This window comes from Saccopteryx bilineata, chromosome 3, assembly GCF_036850765.1.
Source record: "Saccopteryx bilineata isolate mSacBil1 chromosome 3, mSacBil1_pri_phased_curated, whole genome shotgun sequence".
In the NCBI taxonomy this organism is placed as follows: domain Eukaryota; kingdom Metazoa; phylum Chordata; class Mammalia; order Chiroptera; family Emballonuridae; genus Saccopteryx; species Saccopteryx bilineata.
Genome location: NC_089492.1, coordinates 63634392 through 63642466, shown reverse-complemented (window position 1 = coordinate 63642466; position 8075 = coordinate 63634392). Strand labels below are relative to the sequence as shown.

Genomic DNA, 8075 nt, shown 5'->3' with positions numbered 1-8075 from the left:
TCACTGACTGATGGCCTACCAGAACGGGGTTTCTCCACCAAACTGCTGGTTTCCTTCAACTGCTTATCCCACTGAGTAATGTTATTCCTATGTGGTGGCGCTTCATTATAAATGCGCTGATATTCACATTGCACTTTGGTCACGGATTCGAATTTAGCGAGCCACAGAACACACTGAACTTTCCTCTGTACCGTGCACATCTCGACTGGCATGGCTGTGGGCTGCTCCGCTGTATACATGGTATTACATCATCATTTGTGCGTGCGCACATGCTGCCACATCATCCTACAGAAACTGGGAGGGTTTTCCATTTATTTGGTGCAGATTTCACATTTCTATCGTCTTTTGTTGCTTTCCTGTGACCGGTCAAAAGTGCACCATGACTTTACAGACACACTGTAGATATAATTCAATATTTTTTCCTGGATCTGTGTATCATTTTTTTTATTGCTGTTGCCAGTAACTGAAAACCTGTGTCAAACTAACTTAAAATTAAAAGCAGTTGATTTTTTAAAAATATATGTCACTGAAAAGCACAAAGCTAAACCAGGCTTTGGGGCTTAATTTAGAGCTCAATGATGTTATTAAGGGCAAGTTTACCCCCCTTCTCTCCATGTTGCCTTCTAAGTTATCAACTTTATTCCAAGTCTGACTCTCCCTAGTTGTTGCAAGGTAACTTCCAGTAACTCACAGTGCCATGTGGGATTATCATTTACATCTAGTGGGAGAAAGAACATGTCTAGACCAATATTCTGGATGTCATGTTTACTGGATGTTGTTAAGGCCCATGACTACCCCTGAAAAAAATGTAGCCAGGGAAATAAACTGTCTTGGTGGGTTGAAATCAACATATGATACCTGGGGAAAAGTAATATCAGAAAACAAATCTTGGTATAATGTGTATACAAGATGCCAAATACTGTATGATATAATTCCTGTAATTTAAGAACAACAATAAAAATAATCTTTTCAGGCCCTGGCTGGTTGGCTCAGTGGTAGAGTGTTGGCCTGGCATGTGGAAGTCCTGAGTTTGATTCCTGGTCAGGGCACACAGGAGAAGCGCCCATCTGCTTCTCCACCCTTCCCCCTCTCCTTCCTCTCTCACTCTTCCCCTCCCACAGCCAAGGCTCCATTGGAGCAAAGTTGGCCCGGATGCTGAGGATGGCTCCATGGCCTCTGCCTCAGGCGCAAGAATGGCTCTGGCTGCAATGGAGCAATGCCCTAGATGGGCAGAGCGTTGTCCCCAATGGGCATGCCAGGTGGATCCCGGTCGGGTGCATGTGGGATCTGTCTGACTGCCTCCCCGCTTCTAACTTCGGAAAAATACAAAAAAACCCAAACAAACCTTTTCATACCTTTAAAAATGCTTTATTGATTTTAGAGAGAGAGGAAGGGGAGGAGAGAGAAAGAGAGAGAGATACATCTATCCGTTCCTATCTATCTGTTCTTGTATGTGCCCTGACTGGGGATTGAACCCACAACCTTGGCAGATCTGGACAATGCTCTAACCCACTTAGCTATCTGGCCATGGTGAGAACCTTTTAATAGTTTTAAGGATTTTAACATATAGTCACTGTAGCTGTATTTGAATGAACTGTATTGGCATTTGTATACTTTTCATGGTTTTCATCTACTTTATATCTAGTCTAAAATTTTAAGGGGTATATGTGCTACCTGTACATTTGACTATATTTTCCAAGCTGAGAAGTACCAAATATTGCTGAAATAATTTCACATTTCCTTAATGGGTGAAGTGCGGATGCTACCCACTAAGTATTCCAGGAGCATTCTCCTAAAAGACTGACACTCCTCTTGTTACTATAAACAGGGACACGTAGCAGGTAGATTGCTGGAAAGCAATGGGAAAACACTGGAAGTGGAGCCATTTTTGTCTAGGGTTGGATTTTTTAAAACTAATACACATAACATTCTTCTTAAAATCTCTAAGTTAATTCAACAGCAGAGAATAACTTTTAGCAACCAGAAGAAACTGTAATGTGTTTTGAATGAGCTAGTTCCCCAAATGGCAAAATTATCCCTTTCCTAATTTAGAAACAAAAGATGAGACCCATCTCTGCTCTCAGGATTATTCTAACTTAGAAACTTAAATACTATCATTGTTGAGAATAGATAATTCAATAAAAAAGGTCAATATCTGAAATAGAGTTAGAGCAATATATTTGAAAAGGACCTTTTAGGACAGCAGATTTCTTTCTGTTTTTTTTTTTTTATTAGTGTACATCTGGAAACCTTTAAACCACTATTTGGTGACACGTGACAGTGCGCAAGACCTTTCCTTCCTCTAAAACATATCTGTCAATTCAAATGTTAAAAATAAAAATGATCAGACTAGTCTCACCTATGCTCTTTACAGAGCTGCAACAATTTGGGAATTTTCTCACCAAATACCTGAGCTTTGCTGTGGTTACTGTTTTCTCCTAAATTACATTAATGCCTTCATTCCTCTTCAGTGACTTTAAGATCCCCATCATGCTACATGCTGCCTGTGCAGCTTGGCAGCTTCTGCAGAAAAATAATGGTCCAGCGAGGGCTGACAAAACCAGTGTCGAGGGTATGTGTTCAGTGTGGGAAGATGACTTCTCAGGATCTTGTCCTCAACTCCTAGGACTTCCTCTTCAATACTTCTTGGGGGTCTTATAAAAGACTCTATGTCATCTATTTCCTCCAGTGGGATATTTTACGTGGGTTATTATCACAACTATTTTGCTACGTGCAATGAAATTAGTGGTGATTCCATTTGTTGAAATCATATGTAGACGGCAGTGCTCTCTGCCTTATTACCAAATGAGTACAGCGTGCCCTTCAATAATTCTTTAAACTCTCAAATGCCTTGGAAATAATATGCTGGAATATTACTGAGCTGTGACTGAAGCACCATTTGTGCTAAATATGACAGCGCACAAATGATATTCCTCTATAAAAGTTCAAACTACATTAATCTTTTAGGGAGGTTCATTGACTGGGAAGATGGCTTAGATATAAAATAAAGACACCAAGGGCTCACTGAAGAGAGCTGTTCTGCCAGGATTTCTAGGAACAGTGTAAGGTAAGGTTCACAATTTAACCCTTTAGGATTAGGACGTGAGCAAGAGAATGCAGTTCCAAAGGGGAAATACTGAAATTATAATGCATATATTTCAATACGAGTGAAAACAGGCTTCTGGGTCTGAGAACTAAAAATTAAAGGGAAGGTATTAAACAGCTGAGATACATAAACTATATTATTGTTACTGGGAGTCTGAATAAAAATGTAATGAGAATCCCCAACTTGATGTTTATAGTCCCTGTCCTTATCCATGTAAGTCTATGTTTGGGAGATTGGCATGTTTTTCCTGTGCAGTCTCTCTAGTGACATTTTGTCAATCACTCTTACTTATTTTAAGGGCTTCACAGAAAGAAATGATTGCAGGAATATCTGCTTTTTCCAGGGTTCTAGAAGTAAGTCAGTAGGGTACTAATACATATCAAGAGGTGAGAATGGGTGGGAGATTTAATTAGTATAAACAAAAGTAGTTTTGATGTAAATATGGGATACTATTAAGTTTTTCAGTAAATTTTCCTAAAATGTATGGAACATATGGAAAACAACATTGCTGTTTTTTTAAAAATATAAAAGCCATATATATATATATGTATATATATATATAATACATAAAACATGTGAGAGTATAGAAACACACAAGGGGAAATTCACCTCTCATTACAGTGTCCAGAGCAACCATCACTAATGTGTTGATGTGTATCTTGTCTATATTTTGTAAAGACAAAGACACAGTATCATTTTACAGATTGAATTTTACTAAACAATGTAGTATATTTCCCAATATCAATAAATAAGTACAATAAGTCTCCTCTCACAAAAAAGAGCTTATTATGAACATTTTTATCATAAATTATTATTTTATCCTATTATAAATGTAATATACACTTTTCCAAGGAAAAAGGAAGCAATGCAAAAAGTTCTTAAAGGAAGTAAGAATCATGTGAAATCCTATCACTCAGAGACAACACCAGTTAACAACTGGAAAACAATTCTTTGATAGATCTTTATCATGAGGGTGATAAATGAGTCTTCCTCAATTTCCTGAAATTCACAGAGACACAGTTTGAAAACCAATGGATTGGAAGACAGATAAGACCTACTTCAACAATCTCTATAAGAAACGATGAGAGGGCTCTGGCTGGTTGGCTCAGTGGTAGAGTGTTGCTCTGGTGTATGTATGTCCTGGGTTTGATTCTCAGTCAGGGCACACAGGAGAAGTGACCATCTGCTTCTCCACCCTTCCCCCTCCCCCCTCTCTCTCTCTCATCTCCCACAGCCATGGCTTGACTGGTTTGAGCGCATCAGCCCCGGGTGCTGAGGATGGCTCCATAGAGCCTCTGCCTTAGGTGCTAAAAATAGCTTTGTTGCAAGAATGGCCTCAGGCAGAGCATTGGCCCCAGATGGGGGTTGCTGGGTGGGTCCCACTTGGGGCACATGCGGGAGTTAGTCTCTCTATCTCCCCTCCTCTCACTTGGACAAAGATAAAGAAGAAGAAGAAAAAAGAAATGATGAGACTATAGGTCAGAAAAGACATTAGAAGGGTATTTATGGGGGAAAGTCAAATGGTATATTGATAGAATGGGTGGTGGTGGGAAAAGTCTGGTCACTCTTACATTTCTGACTTCAGTCCTGCTGTGGGAAAAGGATGAGAACTCGACCTCATTTCTTCTACTCTACCCCTCACTCACTTTAGCCAACAAGGGCATTCTTGCATTCCAGGCTTTGAGTCCTTGCTCTGGCTGTTTCCTCTGCCTGGAATGCTTTCCCCACAGATACCTGTTTTGCCAACTCCTCCTCCTCTACTAAGTCTCTGTTAAGGTTTTACCTTCTCCACAAAGACTCCCTGACCAGATTATCCAATACTGTAGCATGCCTTCCCACTGTGCTGCACTGATCCTCCTTGCCTTACTTTAGCTTCTCTCCCCACCCCCCTTTTTGGTACTTATCATCTGGTACCATACCATGTAATTTACTTACTTATTGTGTTTTTTCCTTGTATGTTTCCTCCAGTAGAATGTAATCTTGTGCAGGGGCCATGCTAATCTTCTCTGTATCGTTCCAATTTTAGTATATGTGCTGCCGAAGCGAGCACAGAATGTAATCTTGTTAAGGACAGAGGGTTCTGTCTGTTTGGTTCCATAGCTGCTCAATTAATCCATGGTGAATGAATTAATTAAAGAGCATCAGAGAGTTTGAGACTGTTGCATTGAAGGGTAAGATAATGACAGTGGATGTGGGTAAGAGAGGAGGGGAAATATATAAAAGCTATTATAGGGGTAGAATTCATATGACTTACAGGAAAAAATGAAACTGAGTTGTCTCTAGTCCCTATATGAAAGTGATTCCTTGCCTTTTCACTGTAAAATTATCTTATCAGTTATTTTTTAGTCTTTTACAAATAATGTATAGATAGCTTACTAATAGAGAAAGATTTATAGAACTGGGGCTAAGGAGTCTGTTATTTTTAGGTTAAATATATATTGAATACTTGGAGCTAGAACCAATTGACCTATTGATTTAAGAGCCAAGACAGAAAGTCCATTTATCTGCCAAGTTCTGATTTTCTAGGTCAGAAAGAATCCCTGCACTATTGATTAGCTGTTTCTGGGTACCATCTATATAGTTCATAACTGAATGTTTCTAAATAAGGATTAATGTAGAAATGGTGACTTCTATTATTACAATTCTAGCAATAATAACAGAGACCAGTACTGTAAATAAAGATTTTCTATTTCACAAGCTTATGGGACAAAATTTGATTTTCCCATTCAGCCTCACTTATTATAGGGAAGTCATTTAATTCTTCCTCCCCCAAACCTTTCTTTTTTGCATTTGAGGTACTAAGATGGTAAAGAACATCCATGCCTAGACTCTTCACTGTCAGAGATATATGGTGTTACTGCTAATAAGCTACTTGATGATGGCCATATATTTTGCAATTTTTTTTGACTTTTCATATTAAAGAATCTACTCAGTTTCAATCTATAAGCTTCACTTTCTCCTTACCCACCAAACTCCCAAATATTTGCACTTGAGTGCTCAAAAAACCAATATATCAAGCCCCAAATGTTCATATCCATCCTAGAGTGGTGGGTCACATACACCTGGAAACTGGTGCAGCTCTAATATTTTACACTTGACATACTTTTTCTTATTTACATATCCTGTCGATAATATCTTCATAAGAAGGTTTTCCTTAAAAGCTTTGTCTTCCCCCTAAGCATCCATATCAGTGTAAGAGGAATCACATACCTCTGATTACTTAAGTGGAAAACAGCAGTTATCTGTGATTCCACCATTATTCTCACCATCATGTCCAGTCCATTCAGGAATCTATCTTCAGATATTTTCACTTTTACCTCTATATTTCTCCAGTATGAACACTTTCACCTTCCTAACTGCCTTTGAGGGGGTCTTCCCTTTTTAGCCCTTGACTCCTTCCACTCATTCTCTAGAGGACAGCAAAGTGACCTTTTTAAAACACCTTGGATTGGATCAATCCCTGTTTAGGCCCCATCAGCTGTTTTATTCACCATTGTATTTTCAGGATTTAGACAAAGCCTGGTACATAGTTCATATCTAGTAAGTACTTTTAGAGTGAAGAAAGTTTGATGACTTACATGTTTTCAAAAAATATGGGGTTCTTTACCCATATTTTTTTTTGAATCATAACAGTAAGAGTTGGAATGGACCTTAGAGATTATCTGTTCAACCTCCTTTTGTATCTATTTCTACAGTGTGCTCCTGGCTCAACCGTTTGGAGTTATTCTGATGCTAGCCTTGCTTCAGGTTGCTATCTGATCAGTCTCCAGGTCATAACAATTCACTATCTATAGTATTTCTTGGGTTGGGTCTTTCTCATTGCTTCTACAACCATAGACTTCATTCTTTCTTTCATCATTTACATTCAAATTGTTGACACAGCATTGTAACTCAGTTTCCTTCTGATTTATTTTCTCCAGTTGTTAGCAGAATACGTTTTCTCAGATGTTTATTAGTCTGCTATACTTCTATTTAAGAGTGGGCCTGCCTGATCAAATCTAAATTACTTAGGTGGAATTGAATGAACATGAGCCATCTTGTCTTCCCTCTCATGTCACTTCCCTGTTCATGTCACTTCTCAGTCATAGTCTATCTTTTTGAAAAGGCAAGCCCTATAGTAAATAGGTGCTCATTCCCAACTTTGTTCATGATCAAGGTCAAGAATTTGCCTTCAGGGCCTAATTTCTAACTAATCAATTTCATGTAAGTCCTTTTCTTTAAAACAGGCTATTTATGGCTTATTACTTATTTACAGTTTTTAGCTATTTTGCAACAAGGATCATGGATGGAGACTAATTGGCAAGTTTACCTTAAAAAATCTGAGATAACAGTGTGGATACCAGACACCTTATTTCTACAAGGAGCCTAAGACTCGAGGGGATGTGGTGAAGAGAGCTTTGGATTTGTTACTAAACAGAAGTTGTCCATTTGTCTGCATGCATCAAAGCCCAGTAAAACATGAATAAGAGTTTGCAGCCAAGAAAGTACTGGTTTATTAAGGAGGATGGCACCATGCCCGGAGTTACAGGTAGTTCATGCTCAGAGACCCAGCTCCCCAATGGCTTCCAAGGGATGGATTACACAGGAAAAAAATAATTAATTATGGTGACTAACAGAGTTAGGGTCATGGTCTCTACTGATTGGTTGGTGCTAGGGTAGGGTATAATTGATCATTCCTTTTGGTTCTGATGTCAGCTATGGAGTTGTTCTGTCCAATTTCAAAAGGATTTTTTTTTTCTGTGGGATCATTCCACTTTCCTGGGTCTGGAGCTAAACACAGTTGAAGCCAGGATATTATGTTAAGTTTAGTTGAAAACTCTGTCTTAATAGTTAATAGAGGAGTGACATCAGAGAAATGGCAGCGTGAGAGAGACTCCAGATCTCTCCCCTTGAAATTCCAACAAATTCTACAACTATTTGCAGAGAAAAACCCCAGCTGAATCTGAAATATACACACACCACATAGACA

General features: G+C 38.8%; 1 non-coding gene across 1 annotated transcript; it reads right to left on the bottom strand.

The window, feature by feature from the left end:
• Positions 1-5050: 5050 nt before the first annotated feature.
• Positions 5051-5156, bottom strand: LOC136332708 (U6 spliceosomal RNA). Its single transcript, XR_010730869.1, has one exon. It is a non-coding gene; the product is annotated as a U6 spliceosomal RNA (small nuclear RNA).
• Between the last annotated feature and the right edge of the window lie 2919 nt (positions 5157-8075).